This window comes from Oncorhynchus mykiss, chromosome 13 (genome assembly GCF_013265735.2).
Source record: "Oncorhynchus mykiss isolate Arlee chromosome 13, USDA_OmykA_1.1, whole genome shotgun sequence".
NCBI classification, from domain to species: domain Eukaryota; kingdom Metazoa; phylum Chordata; class Actinopteri; order Salmoniformes; family Salmonidae; genus Oncorhynchus; species Oncorhynchus mykiss.
This window is the reverse complement of record NC_048577.1, coordinates 13,029,220-13,044,804: the sequence shown is the minus strand read 5'-3', so window position 1 is coordinate 13,044,804 and position 15,585 is coordinate 13,029,220. Positions and strand designations below refer to the sequence as shown.

Sequence of the window (15,585 nt, the reverse complement as noted above, 5' to 3'; positions counted from 1 at the left end):
AGTCAACTCTGATGATGATCGTTGTTAAACTGTCCGTAATGACGGCTGATAATAACATGGTAAGAATCAGTCAACTCTCATGATGATCGTTGTTAAACTGTCCGTAATGACGGCTGATAATAACATGTTAAGAATCAGTCAACTCTGATGATGATCGTTATTAAACTGTCCGTAATGACGGCTGATAATAACATGTTAAGAATCAGTCAACTCTGATGATGATCGTTGTTAAACTGTCCGTAATGACGGCTGATAATAACATGTTAAGAATCAGTCAACTCTGATGATGATCGTTGTGTTAACTGTCCGTAATGACGGCTGATAATACCATATGGATTGGGGAAGAGACACACACACACACACACACACACACACACACACACAAACATGTGCTGAGAGGTAATTGTAAGTTAATGTGAAACCATAGTAAAACACATGCAGATGTGGATTGGAAGGTTTTACCCCAAACTCAGTTCTAACCCTTTCCATTGTTACACTCCTTACGTTATTCCTAGTTTCATTTGACCAATCTCACCTGTGGAGTTTCAACACACAGTCAGTCACACACATGCAACTCTTCAACTGGGAGTCGGACCCGCAAATGAAAGACATTTGGAGCCCCCTCTCTCACCACACACACGTGGTGCGGTGGTGAGGGCGGTTGGCGGTATTGGGTGCGGTGGTGAGTGCGGTTGGTGGTATTGGGTGCGGTGGTGAGTGCGGTTGGTGGTATTGGGTGCGGTGGTGAGGGTGGTTGGTGGTATTGGGTGCGGTGGTGAGGGCGGTTGGTGGTATTGGGTGCGTGGTGAGGGCGGTTGGTGGTATTGGGTGCGGTGGTGAGGGCGGTTGGTGGTATTGGGTGCGGTGGTGAGGGTGGTTGGTGGTATTGGGTGCGGTGGTGAGGGCGGTTGGTGGTATTGGGTGCGGTGGTGAGGGCGGTTGGCGGTATTGGGTGCAGTGGTGAGGGCGGTTGATGGTATTGGGTGCGGTGGTGAGGGCGGTTGATGGTATTGGGTGCGGTGGTGAGGGCGGTTGACAGTATTGGGTGCGGTGGTGAGGGCGGTTGGCGGTATTGGGTGCGGTGGTGAGGGCGGTTGATGGTATTGGGTGCGGTGGTGAGGGCGGTTGATGGTATTGGGTGCGGTGGTGAGGGCGGTTGATGGTATTGGGTGCGGTGGTGAGGGCGGTTGATGGTATTGGGTGTGGTGGTGAGGGCGGTTGACAGTATTGGGTGTGGTGGTGAGGGCGGTTGATGGTATTGGGTGCGGTGGTGAGGGCGGTTGATGGTATTGGGTGCGGTAGTGAGGGCGGTTGACAGTATTGGGTGTGGTGGTGAGTGTGGTTGGCGGTATTGGGTGTGGTGGTGAGGGCGGTTGATGGTATTGGGTGCGGTGGTGAGGGCGGTTGATGGTATTGGGTGCGGTAGTGAGGGCGGTTGATGGTATTGGGTGCGGTAGTGAGGGCGGTTGACAGTATTGGGTGTGGTGGTGAGTGTGGTTGGCGGTATTGGGGGGCTGGTGGCTACAACTAGGGAGGCAAGATAGCTAGAAGGGGTTGTGGCTGGGTGGGAGATGGTGATATGTTTGTGTTTATTGACTTAAAGACACACACACACCAGGGCTCCAGACTCAGGGGAAACGCGTGTGTTTAGAGCACACAGGTCTAATGATGCTGATTTAGACATTCTTGCGGTACTCTCTCTGGCTTGTGGTGTGTTAACTGGAACAGGAGCGACAAAAAGCCAGCTCAGTGAGAGTAGTGGGTGTTTGTGAGCCCTATGGGCCCTGGTCAAAAGTAGTGCACTATATAGGGAATAGGGTGCTATTTGGGGGGCAACCATGTAGGAGGGAAAACATACATCTCCAATGAGCATTGAACTCGTTCCCGGCAGTTTGTGTTTTCCCGGTTGCGCTCAATGTATTTATTTTCATATTCAGATGTTATGGATTGGTCCTGGAATAGAGCCGATCCTTTTCCCAGCAATGGGAATTTACACTGTTTGAATGTTCTCTCTCGTGTTCCAAACAGAGGAATTTTGAGTTGGAGGCTTTATGGGAGGTTTATAAGTGAATACTCAACCGCTTTTAAACAAATATCGGAATGATGAAAAACTTCCCATTTAATTTATTACGTCAAGATTTTCCTTTTGTGTGTGTGTGTGTGTGTGTGTGTGTGATTCATAGCATGGCAGTGTGTAGTCAGGTTTTTTACACACACACACACACACACACACACACACACACACACACACACACACACACACACACAATATCACACAAACCCCCTATCTCTCTCTCTCTCTCTCTCTCTCTCAGTAAGAGCAAGCCATTGGTCTTATCTCAGATTTTGTCAAACTACAAAGCTACTTTGCTAGCTTTCCTTGGAAATCAGCCCGTCTAGCCGATCTAACAACTATTTCTCCATTTGCCAGTCTATTGTCTAAGAACGGAATGTCATTCATTCCCAAAGACAGTTACCCAACTTCCCTCCCCAGTCAGCCTCTCTGTTAAACCCGACCTGGTTCTCCACCTTGTCTGACTCCTGTCTACTCCTCCAGATTAAAATGGTTGATAATAAACATATTGAGTTTCTTTACGGGATGTGATGGAATGCTGATACTAATGCATCAAAACCCTGTCTGTGTCCCAAAGGGCACCCTATTCCCTATATAGTGTACGACTTTAGACCACCCCATATGGCTCTGGTCAAAAGTAGCTCACTATACAGGGAATAGGGTACCCTTTGGGACACAGACCATATTATACTACTTAGAGGGAGCTAGTGCTACGAGCCAAGTACCTATCTGAGGAATCAGATATTATGGAAATGTGCCTCCTCTTAATCCTCCTCTATCCCCCTTTATGGGCTGCGTGTCAACTCGCACCCTATTCCCTACATAGTGCACTACTTTTGACTAGCACCTTATGATAATGAGGTGTCATTTGGGACACAACCTTAGACAGAGTTCCCTTTCCCCCTGAAGAATCACATATTTGAAAAGGCAGAAACTGTAATGTTGACTCACACAATACAGCAGCTCTCCATTTGGAGAACGACGTAAACCCTGAATCCTATTGTACATCTGATTCTTATATACCCTGTGTGTTTGCTTTTCGGTCCTAAAGCTTGTGTGTGTGTGTGTGTGTGTGTGTGTGTGTGTGTGTGTGTGTGTGTGTGTGTGTGTACGTGCACACTGTAACGGGACTATTGATAACAGTAAACCTTCTGGAATTCTCTCTTCTCCATCCTGAAACCATCTTCTCTTGCAGTCTGAAGCATGATTGAACAGTGCAGCAGAGGTCAAACCCACACGGCTGTTTTTGTTGGTGATGAAGTAGCAGCTATAACTCTGGCTTGACTCATTTGGCCACAGTGGTGGTGTGAGGCTTGGCTCGGCTGCGGCTGCTGCACTGCACATTTGAAAGCTACAGTCCGGGTTTCGTTCTCAGCAATACGGCAGTTTGTAAACGAGGGAGTAATAAAAAAAAATATTTTGGGTTTACGATAGGATAGGGTAGGGTAGATAGGATAGGATAGGGTAGGATAGGGTAGGGTAGGATAGGGTAGGATAGGATAGGGTAGGATAGGATAGGATAAGGTAGGATAGGATAGGGTAGGATAGGATAGGGTAGGATAGGGTAGGGTAGAATGGGATAGGATAGGATGGGGTAGGATAGGATAGGGTAGGATAGGATAGGGTAGGATAGGGTAGGGTAGGATGGGATAGGATAGGATGGGGTAGGATAGGATAGGATAAGGTAGGGTAGTGCAGGTTAGGATAGGGTATGTTAGGGTAGGATAGGGTAGGATATGATAGGATAGGATAGGGTAGGATGGGGTAGGGTAGGATACGATAGGATAGGGTAGGATGGGATAGGGTAGGATGGGATAGGATAGGGTAGGATAAGAAAGGATAGGACAGGATAAGGACAGTTGTGCTATAGGCTCACGACGCAAGTTATATTCTTCAAGAATCAATCTAGAATTGAAAGTGAACTCTAGAACATATTCCTAGATCACAGATTGTAGCTTTAAAGCCAAGCTCATTTTTTTTTCACCCTGAATCAGCTCTGCGTCTCCTGACTGACAGCCAAGAAGTTGAGAAGCATCTGACGTGGCAGCTACAGCTTGTGGTATGTGTGTCTATGTGTGTGCGCGTGTACGTGCAACAGCTACTCTCAGAATAGGAGAACAGTCCAGCTCTCTCTCTTCTGTTCTGACTCACAGTGTAACCAGCGGTACCACCACCACATCTGTAGCTGTGTTACTACGGTTTGGACGGGAACGTGTTTGGAATAAGTGCCCATTTTAGGTGTTTTCTGCCATGAATTTAGCTATTGAATGGGCTGGGCCAGCGGGCCGTAGATGCCCACCCCTGACGTGGGAAGTAGAAAAAAGTGTTTGGAATAAGTACTGTTTTGATCTACTAGTACTGAATTAAATTGAACAGGTTCTAAATCGTCCGTCAGGCTCGGGCACTGTTGGAGAGATGTGATTCCCTCCCCGGAGTCTCCTCTCAGACCCTGGCTGAATCCCAAATGTTAGCCTATTCCCTATATAGTGCGCTACTTTTGATGAGAGACCTATAGACCCTGGTCAAAACTGTGTTTGCATTTATCTGTCTGTTAGCTGTGGTTGTAACAGAGGATGTTATAACAGAAGATGTTGTAACAGAGGATATATCTTTTTTTATTTTACCTTTATTTAACTAGGCAAGTCAGTTAAGAACAAATTCTTATTTTCAATGACGGCTTAGGAACAGTGGGTTAACTGCCTATTCAGGGGCAGAATGACAGATTTGAACTTGCAATCTTGCGGTTACTAGCCCAACGCTCTAACCACTAGGCTACCCTGCCGCCCCAGAGGATGTTGTAACAGAGGATGCTGTAACCGAGGATGCTGTAACAGAGGATGCTGTAACAGAGGATGCTGTAACAGAGGATGCTGTAACCGAGCCACAGAACTTTAGTGGAGTTCTATTTACCATGATTAGGGCCAGTTTTCCTTCAAAACAAACATGACCTTACTAGGAACATCTCTGGTCCCTAACTAAGATTTGTTTGAGTTCAATTTAATTAATCAAGATTGACAAGTGTAACAGTTGGTGGAGGACTAGGGTTTCGATAGGAGGAGAACAGGACAGTTAATCCTAGAGTAGGTGGTGGAGGACAATGCGGCCATCCCTCACAATGAAAAGGGTAATTAAATGTATTCTACGGTGATGACAGACCCATAGCATTACTATCCTATTACATCAACTGACACACTACATCTCAATGGGAGTTATTTACAAAAACAGTTTGTCGTGGCTGGTGATGACCGACTGGTGAAGACAGACTGGTAAAGTAGTATCCTCTTATGAACAGTACAATGCATCATCAACGTGTGTGCGTGTGTGTACGCGCGTGGTGAACTAGGGAGGCTAAAAGGTAGTCTCGCAGCACTTGTCTGTTTGGCACTAGTGCAATAAATGACTGTACTAGTTTGGAGTCTGGTTGAGTCAAGCTGTGTGGGGTGGTCCATGTGAGAGAGAAAAGAGGGAAAGAGAGAGAAGGGGAACAGAGGGGAGAAAGAGAGACCGAGATGACAAGAGAGTGTAAGGGTTACAGAGAGAGAAATAAAGATAGCTGTCGAGAGAGAGAGAGAGAGAGAGAGAGAGAGAGAGAGAGAGAGAGAGAGACTGCAGACCAGAGTGACAGAGCGAGGAAAGGGTGGTGGAATTAGGGAAGAGTGCTGGTGTTGGGGTTGGTGGGGTACAGAATGAATGTGTGAGTTGGGCTGGTGGGATGGTTGTGAGACATTTGCATAAAGGGTGAGGGCATCGTGCCCGGCGGTGGGGAAGGGTTGGCACCTCGCCTCACCAACTGGCAGAGGGAGGACTGAGGAGGAATAAAAGAGAGAGAATTACAGAAACCGAGAAAGGGAGAGGGAGTAAGAGAGAGTGAAGGGGAGAGAGAGTGATAGATAGGGAATGATAGATATGGAGAGGGAGTGATAGAGAGGGTGATAGATAGATAGGGAGAGAGTGATAGATAGATAGATAGATAGATAGATAGATAGATAGATAGATAGATAGATAGATAGATAGATAGATAGATAGATAGATAGATAGATAGATACAAATGAAGAGAGAGTGATAGATAGAAAGGAAGAGAGAGCGTGATGGAGAGAAAGGGAGAGAGAGAGTGATAGAGAGAAAGGGAGAGAGTGTGATTGATAGAGAGAGAGAGTGATAGAGAGAAAGGGAGAGAGTGATAGAGGGAAAGGGAGAGAGAGGAGGGAACTCACTCAATAGAGTGAGTTCCCACTCAATCTCTTGTTTCAGGGAGAGCTGTTGACAGAGCAGGAGAGGGGGGAGGAGGGGAGGCGAGAGGAGAGGAGGGGAGGAAAGGGGAGAGGGGAGGCGAGCAGAGAGGAGAGCAGGGGAGAGGAGAGGAGGGAAGGGGACGAGAGAGGAGGGAAGGGGATATATGGTTTGATTATCTGCTTCATTCCTGCTGTACTCCACCAACACTCATCCAAGGTTTATATTAAGTCCCTGCAGCTGTACTGTGGTCAAGCTGTTATTGGAATATGATATATACTGTATATGAACTTAAGTGTGTGTGTATGTGTGTGTCATGTGTGTCAGACAGTGTCCATGACACAAATACACACTCAGGTTCAGAGTGTGAGACAGTCCCCCCCTCTCGTTTAGCTGGAAAACAGTCTGTCTGTCCCCCCTACACACATGCACACACACACACACACACACACACGCACACACACACACCCTGCCCTCCCCTCTGAGTGTCAAGCACTGCCCACTTGACCTTTTCAGGAATGGCCGCCCTTGTGGACTGCTGGGGGGAATGCTGTGCATTCACTTTTAATGGAGCCGACCAGCTGTGGGGCAGACAGAGAATACCTAGTGCCGCCCCGGGGGCAAGTAGTACTATTATAATGGACAGGGGACTTAGTGACATATCTGATCCGCTTAGCTGCTTCTCCCTGCTCTGCACTGAAATATACACTCCTAATAATGTCATGTAGCACTGAATGCACAAATTAATAAAAAGTGAATGAATCAATGAATGGCTGAATCAATGAGTTATGAATTCGTTATTTCGCATTCCAATAGACACAATGAATCCTCTCAGTAATGTTAGGCTGCTGTATCAATTGTCAATATTGTGATATTGTAGTCCTCTTATTACCAGGCAGGAAATTGTTAGAATATGACTGGGCCATTGTCTGGACGAGGCCTCCTGCCATGTATTCTGGGATTTGCAGTCTATGGCTGGAAGAGGCTCCGATCCGGGCAGGGCCCTGTGCGTCTGGATTCGTTTATAGCACAAATACACTCAGGGCCTCACACACACACACACACACACACACACACACACACATACACTCACTCCCTCGCCACGGAAATGGTTCCAGACTTTCACACATAGTAATGAGTCCGTGTGTAAACAGGGATAATTACAAACGATGCACAGACACACATTAATCATCATTCTAACTGCCTCACTAACGAGAAAAGAAAGAAATAAAGAAAAGGAAATGAAAGGAAGGAAGGAAGGAAGGAAGGAAGGAAGGAAGGAAGGAAGGAAGGAAGGAAGGACAGACAGAGTTTCTTCTCATTTTCTCAGGGAGTTATGTTAACTTCAGGCTGGGGCAGACTAGGCTGGGGCAGACTAAAAGTGGTTGCAGTTACACTGATTCAAGTGCATGGCACCAAATTGGTACTATACTGGATTTTGGCAGTGAATGCAGGTTGAGAGGATAAGGGGATGTATAGAGAGAGAGAGCGAGAGAGACCCTTGTGTTTTATTATGCAGTGGAGTGTGAGGAAGTGTGTGTTTGTGAGGGAGAGAGCGAGCGAGCGAGAGAGAACGTGTGTTTGTGAGGAAGAAGAGACACTATTGTAACCTGTATTTTTAAACCCTATGGTTTATACACAGTTGCAAACGCTGGTCTGCTGCAACTGCAGTGCGGCTCTGCTGTCCTGCGCACCTTGCTTTTCCTCCTTTCCCCGTGGGAAGAAAACATGGAAACTTGGCTGTAGCTATAAGAACACATTTTTTCCCCTTTTTCTTTTAATACAGAGCAGCCTAAATGGCAGAATGCTCCATACTAATGCAGATATTCCTGCCCTGTACAAAGTTTAGGAGGGAAGTGAAGAAGTTTGCATTGGATCTTCTAGGCAAAGCACAGGCCCTTTTAACAACTTCATGACTCATAGTAATTCCGCAATCTATTCTAGAACACCGGAACTTGAATACAGAACACCCTAGAAAGTAAGCAGCAACACACACACACACACACACACACACACACACACACGAGCATTTGACGTGGAAAATATCCCTCTGTGCCGTGGTCCAAATCCCTCGCACTCTTTCCCTTACATCATCGCAGTACCTGTCAATATGTGATTTTACTGAGCAGATGTCGAACGTTGTCCTCCCAATTTCAACTGTGACACGTCCGTCCTCGCGCTCTCCAGTGACTTTGTGTTTTATGGGAGAGCAAGAGAATACGTGCAGTTCTCCGGTATTCGGTGTCACTCACCAGTCATTGCTTCACCATCTTGAATGAACCTTATACTAAAATAGAATGAAGTAGTCATACGTTCCAATCGCATTTTTAACTAATTCGATTTCCTTCCACAACTTGACCTTAGCCATATATATATATTTTTTTTACATCATATCCCTATTTATAAGTAGGCCTAATACGGAAATAATAATCTAGTCCATCGACACGATAGTTGAATTGTGTTATTTGTATTGCATCCCTAAAATGCATTTCTAGAACTTTTACTATGAAAAATAAGAAACATGACTATAGAAGCAGTGATATGTGAATAGCAATGGATTGATGTGTTTTTATACCTGATAATATGTTCTGCATGATATGACTATGTTTGAGCAAGGCATTTGAGTAAAGAAACATCATTTTATTATTCCCAAATATTATAATTAGCTTATACAAATATGCTGGTGGTTAATTCGTTTTTTCTACTGTACATTTTGTATTTTAGAAGAAAATATAATTTTTCCCTATACTCAACTGCTAAACCTAATAAAAGGCCTATGTTATTTACAGGAAAAAACGTTTAGGTTACCAAACTGTCTAAACAATAAATTTAAATTCAACTTAATTGCTCTCTCTTTAAAAAAAAAAACTATTTTAGAAAATGAATGAATGAGCTTTTATATTGCATTTCATTGTTTATAACTGAATTTACCAAAATTGGCCAACAGTAGAAATAGAGGATTGCACTATTGTCCTGTAAATCAGAAGCATGTTTCTGAGTAAATGTACCTTCCTAGTGATTCAGGCTATAAGGTGAAGTGCACGAAAATGAAACATCATTTAATCAACTTGATCATTTGATTTCGGATCTACAAGTCTTTTTTAGCTGACGTTCCACTCATGTCTTTGGTAAATGACCAAGGAGTGGAATGGAATTGCTCAACAGAGATGGCAACCAGGTTCAAATGAAATGGCAAAGCATGCACAAGAAATGATGACGTTTGTTTATTAGTTGCACGTATCAGTTGTTAAATCTCAATATGTAGCAGAATTTGTCAAAATGTAATGTATTTATTTAGTCATTTCAAGCGGTAAAGAAACATTGAATATATAATTGGGGTGTATTCATGGTTCATTTATCTATGTAGGATTATTTTGATGTTATTACATGATGCGTCTCTACTCGTTTAAGGCCATACTAGAACAAAACAGAAGATTCTAGTAACTTACAAATAGGCTCCATCCGTAGGCCCACATAACCTACAGATAATGTATGAAAATAGACAATTTCTTTATTCATCTTATTCCGAAAAATTATTTGTAGTCAATCTTTATCATTTGGATTATTATATGGGGTTGATAGTTAAAATTGTTAGAAACCATTAGGTCCATGTAGGTCTGCAGATGGGCCTATTCAGAGTAAAAACCTGGAAGCAAAATGATATGTAGTGTAACATTGGCTCTATAGATAACACACACTGGGTATATTTATGTTTATGAATAGTAAAATGTTCAATTTTCGTGTGAGAAAAAGCTGACGAATTTGGCTGCAAGTATTGCTGCTTTTGGTTGAGCCTCGCGCCTAACGCGGAGTTTCCCGCCACTTGGATCTGTTTTTACTGAGATGAAGTGCGAGGAGGTTTGTTCCTATTATAACAGTCTATATGATGTGAGGCAAATATAACAAGAGAGGAGGTTTGTTCCTATTATAACAGTCTATATGATGTGAGGCAAATATAACAAGAGAGGAGGTTTGTTCCTATTATAACAGTCTATATGATGTGAGGCAAATATAACAAGAGAGGAGGTTTGTTCCTATTATAACAGTCTATATGATGTGAGTCAAATATAACAAGAGAGGTTTGTTCCTATTATAACAGTCTATATAATGTGAGTCAAATATAACAAGAGAGGAGGTTTGTTCCCATTTTAACAGTCTATATGATGTAAGTCAAATATAAAAAGAGAGAAGAGAAGTTCAGAGATGCCGCGGTCGTCTAAAGTGGTTCTACAGAAACACAGAAAGCGGCTATAGCAGAACATGTTTTCTGGAAGAGATTACAATTTACTGGTCCCCACAGCAAGCAGTTATTTTCCCCCTCGGCAACGCTTTTATTTTTATTTTCTGCCGGTTGTAAATCTTGGCAATGCAAATATAGCCTACATTTGTGCTGAGTGCTGTTTTCATCCAACGTTAGGCTACCTGCTCAGTCCTTGGCTATTGAAAGAAAGAGACTCGTTTTGGCAGGCTTCGCCAGTAGGCTACGTGTTCCTTTCAAGATAAAGAGATAGGCTATTTGAATGTTTAGGTAGAATGTTTAGGCAGACTATCTACATTTAAAGGTTTATTTCTAGTACTTGCCTTTATAGCTTTAATTTAACGGGGACTTGTTTATGGTTTTTTCTGGACTGCTAGTGCTACCTTTCGGCTTAATGTAATGCCTAATTGGTTCAGGCCTACAAAGGAAAGCTTTCTATTCAATATCACTTCTATGTCACTTCTAGATTATATATGAAGTAGAAAAACGTTTTGTAGACCTTAAATTAATTTATAATTCAATAGTATCAAACGTAGAGAGAAGGCTTTGAATTCCCTCATATGGAATGTTAGGCCTTTCCTATTTCTCATGTGTGAGTGCCATCCACTCAGTTTGTTCAGAGGCCTTCTGATATCCTCAATAGGCCTACCGTCCTATAAAATGTTGGCCTATAGGCTATATAAACGTGTTTTGCTGGTAGGCCTATATGACAGGGTTGTTGCGGATTCTTTATAAGCAATTCGAAATAAAAATGCAACAATGGAACTGTGTGTGTTACACACCATAATGCCTCGGGTAACGTTCTCGTTCTTTTCCCTTTGTCTGCCTTTTTGGCAGTTGTTTCACTCTGTACACAACTCCAAGGATTTTCCCGCGGTTTGTCCATTCGATGGATTTGTCCATTCATATATATATATATATATATATATATATATATATATATATATATATATATATATATACACTCATTGGTAAAACTATAGGCAGCTTTCCCAGTTCCAAACACTCGTTTTTTCCCCATCTCTCCCTCTTCACTTGCTCTCTTTTTCGTTTGTGAGAAACGAAAGCGCAGGAGATCCTCTGTGCAGCCTCGCGAACAAAGGTCACCGTTTAGAGAGAGAGAGTGGAACGCGGAGATAAGATGAGCTCTCTCTCTCTCTCTCTCTCTCTATCTCTCTCTCTCTCTCTCTCTCTCTCTCTCTCTCTCTCTCTCTCTCTCTCTCTCTCTCTCTCTCTCAAAACAACCCAAAACACGATTGTAGAACAGGAGATACCAGTAGATATACCGTTGGCCCGCGGCAAGAGGCCCATGGCAGGCGGCCGTTGGCGACAGACACACACTCACCGACCGCCTGCGGAGCGAGCGCATGTAATGGCCAAATGCATCCAACATATCCACTATAACTAGGCATGTCTCTCCTATTTAAAAGCAAGAAATACGTTTTGAAAAATGATATTAACTGCCACATAATAAATGGTAGGGTGCCACAGACTGGTGTCCTGGCCAAAATAATAAAAGTTCTGCATTTGGCTAATTATATTAAACACGTGTAGGTCATGTTTATTCGTATCTACAGTGGTCCGGCGCTATATAATAGGCATAATTTAAGATTAATCTGGGAACGAAAGCTTCAGCTGTTAAACGCGTGGCTTTATTGAGGTATTTTGGATTTTATCAAATAAATCTCAGACACAAAATAGTCCAATCAAATCAGTGTTGGCGTCATGTCGATTGATTCACATAAATATATATATATGAAAAATGTGAGCTTGCTTGAACCCTCTTTACTTTGCCTCATCAGATTTATGGAAATGTTATTGCCAGTCTGTGATAGAATATTTTGCATGAATAGTGTAAAAATAGAATCTTGTGCTATCTTATATTATGCAGAACCATAGAGAGCTTTCATTCATTTACTTGACGATATTTTCTGTTTGTTTTTGTTCCAGTCTGGTTGTGGTTGCAGCATCATTATATGACACTTGTGACAATATGGGTGATATTTATGACAATATCGATACTTGAGGCAATAGTAGCCTATGGGTTGTAAAGTAGCCATCTCTCCCCATCACTTTGTATTATACAATATGCTTAACGCTCACTTAAGAGATGGTATGGATCCCCTCTCTGGTTCCTTATTCTCTCTCTCCAACTCTCTCTCTCTCTCTCTCTCTCTCTCTCTCCTCTCATCTTGTTATTTCTCCCAAATTCCCCTCTCTGTAACTTCTCTTCCCCACATTTGGTGCTCTGCCCCACATTTTGTGCCCACAGAGTTACTGTGTTGTCTCTCCTTCCCACATTCGGTGCCCGCCTATGTATTAGCATGTTCGTCAACCAGTGCCCGTCCAGCCCAGCCTGTCCAGATTGGGTCTTTGCTCAGTACCACCATCCAGCACAATGCAGCCAGACACCCGGCTAGCCAGGCCGTGGCTTCGCTGTCAGGCAGAGGCAGAGAGAGCAAGCTGGGCTAGATGGCCGTGTAGATCTGATGGCCCTGGGCTGGAACCAGAGGATTCTTGGTCTTTGTAGGGATGTTCAGAGAGTGGCCATCGGGCCAGAATCAAATAGTTCTACTTCCATGCCAGAGGACCTACATGATGCTCCCATTTTGCCCATTTTTGACACAATCTCTGTCATTTCCTCCTGGCCCGAATTTACTTATTTTTTTTCACATCACTTAGATTTGTGATTTTGTGTGTGTGTGTGAGCAATTATACCATCATGGGATGGCTGTGAGAATGTTATATTTAGCATAATTATCCTCTTTGTTTTCCCCTCAGAAATGCTGTATATACAATATATATATATATATATATATATATATATATATATATAGTCCTATTTCCTGAACACTTGTCCCATAGTGGGTACACTCCTTCCTTCCTCACTAGGGTCAGACAGCCAATGAGAGCAAGTAAAGTGGTAGCCAGGGTGATGCAGTCAGTCGCCAACTCCCTGCTGTTCAACCTGCCTGATGTTTCATATGTCCTGTACGTCATTGGAGGGAAATGCATTACGTCCAACGTTACATGTTGGAGTATGAAAATAAAGCAATAGAAATGTCATGTTTTTATATATTACAAAGAAAGGGGCGATGTGTATTTTCGGAGGCACAGACAGGCGATACACCTTTGTGACTTGCAGTGAACAGATCCTTTGTAAGGTCTCCCATATCTGCATGCCCTGCATTCGTAAACAGCGTATAGGCTGCATTTACATTTACAGAGACACGGTCCAGTCCGTAGCGGACCGGTTCGGTTCCCAAGTTTCCATTGTCCACTGACTGAACCCCTCTCATTGGAATGCTCTCTACATTTGTAACAGAAACCTTTAATGTGTGTTGAACACACTGTTGTCAAGCACGCGACTGCTAAAAAGGGCCATTTTGGAATTGGAATGAATGTGAGCGAACGAATAGAAAAAGGTCCAGTTTGGAACAAATGCGAGAGAGTGATTTAAAACAGAGTGAGTGTTTTTGGATAGAAGATGGATGGATGGATTTTTTTGGGGGGGGAAGGGGGGAACGGAATGGTTGTTCTTCTCCTCTTTTCCCCCTCTCGCTCTCTTTGTTTGTGTGGTAAATCCAGGAGCAGCTGCTTGGTTTGAGGGTCTAGTGGGATTTTGGGGCTGCTCTTTCTCATGGCATCCTGTGCCAAGGTGGTGAAACACGAGCAGAGAGCGGAGGAGAGAGAGAAAGAGGGGGAGAGAGGGGAGGGAAGGATTGGCTCTGGGCGGGTGCACTGGGAGAGGGTGTCTGCGTCCCAAATGGCACCCTATTCCCTGTTTACTGCACTACTTTTGCTCGGGGACCATAGGGCTCTGGTCAAAAGTAGTGCACTATATAGGGAATAGAGGGTGCCATTTGGGAGACAACCAGAGAGATCGTGCTGGTTTGATGAGATGGTGGTGACCATGCTGGTGATGGAAGACAAGGATGGGTGAGGAAGGGGGGCGGGTAGGTGGAGTAGAGGCGGCCAGTGCTGTCTGGATTGGTGCATGTAAAATGAATATCCACTGGACTTTGCCTTTCCACTAGATTGGACTTGTCTATTTGGCTAATGACATGCCTTCTGTCTGCTCCACACACAATCCCCCTCTCCCTCCCTTCCTCCCTCCTGCTCGCTCCCTCTCTCTCTCTCTTGCGCGCTCCCTTGCTCTTTATCTCTCTCCACTCTCTCCACTACCAGCCACCAACCCTACCTCCCCCTCCTCCCTCCCTCCTCTTTGCCATATCTCTGTCTCCCCTCCCTTTCAGTCGCTCGGAGCGTGCGTATTGGCTGAGGCTGAGCAGCTCTCTGTGCCAAGTAGGTGGGCCTTGTGCGCGTTGGCACAGACTCAGTCAATGGTTAGAGAAGCAAAGTGGAGAGGAACAGAGAGAAAGAGAGAGACAGTTGGAGAGAAAGAGGGGGGAAAAGACAGAAGACTGCAGCCCGGGTTTGCCAGCGGTCGTACACTCTTCCAACATTGATTCGAGTCCTCTTGTTTTTTTTATCTTCTTCTCCTCCGTCCTGCTCCCCCCCCCCCCTTCTTCCGACTCTGTGTCTCTCTCTATCCGTGAGTCGTAGTTAGCCTACAGATCTGACCCAGTACCACCATACTGCTGCTTTGCCAAAGCATTTTTGTTTTGTTTTTGGCCCCCAAAATGTTTTTCCTTTTTTGAAAGCGAACAAAGAAGCGGTTTCATTTAACATTTTTAAACTCATCTCATCGCTTTATTTAAATTGTATTAAGTTTTATTACACGCATACAACCGTTGTTTTTGTTCTTTAATTCACTTTTTAACTTTCCCTCCACTCTCTCTCTCTCTCTCTCTCTCTCCGGTGTTGTTGAACACCACCTGGTTTAGCAGCTCTTCTGCCACAGTACCTCCTGTGTTTCTGTGCTGGTACTACACCATCAACACCCCCTCCTTCGCCTCTCCTTCATTCTTGACTTTGTTTTTCTTCTTCTTGCATTTATTGGACAATTTCTGCAGCTTTCCTCCGTTTTTTTCCTCCCTCCCGCCTTTCTTCTTCATTTGTC

At 44.1% G+C, this 15,585-nt stretch overlaps 1 protein-coding gene across 21 annotated transcripts in view; it reads left to right on the top strand.

Moving 5' to 3' along the window:
* Positions 1-15,585, top strand: part of LOC110485647 (nuclear factor 1 X-type) — a 175,121-nt gene that overhangs the window by 39,078 nt on the left and 120,458 nt on the right. Inside the window, exon 1 of one of the 21 annotated variants that reach the window (XM_036940272.1) lies at positions 14,913-15,585. This exon is cut by the window's right edge and continues 118 nt beyond it. The exons of the other annotated variants lie outside the window; for them this stretch is intronic. The gene's annotated coding sequence lies outside the window, so the exon portion shown is untranslated. Of the gene's footprint in view, positions 1-14,912 lie in introns of those variants that run through there. 21 annotated transcript variants of the gene reach the window in all.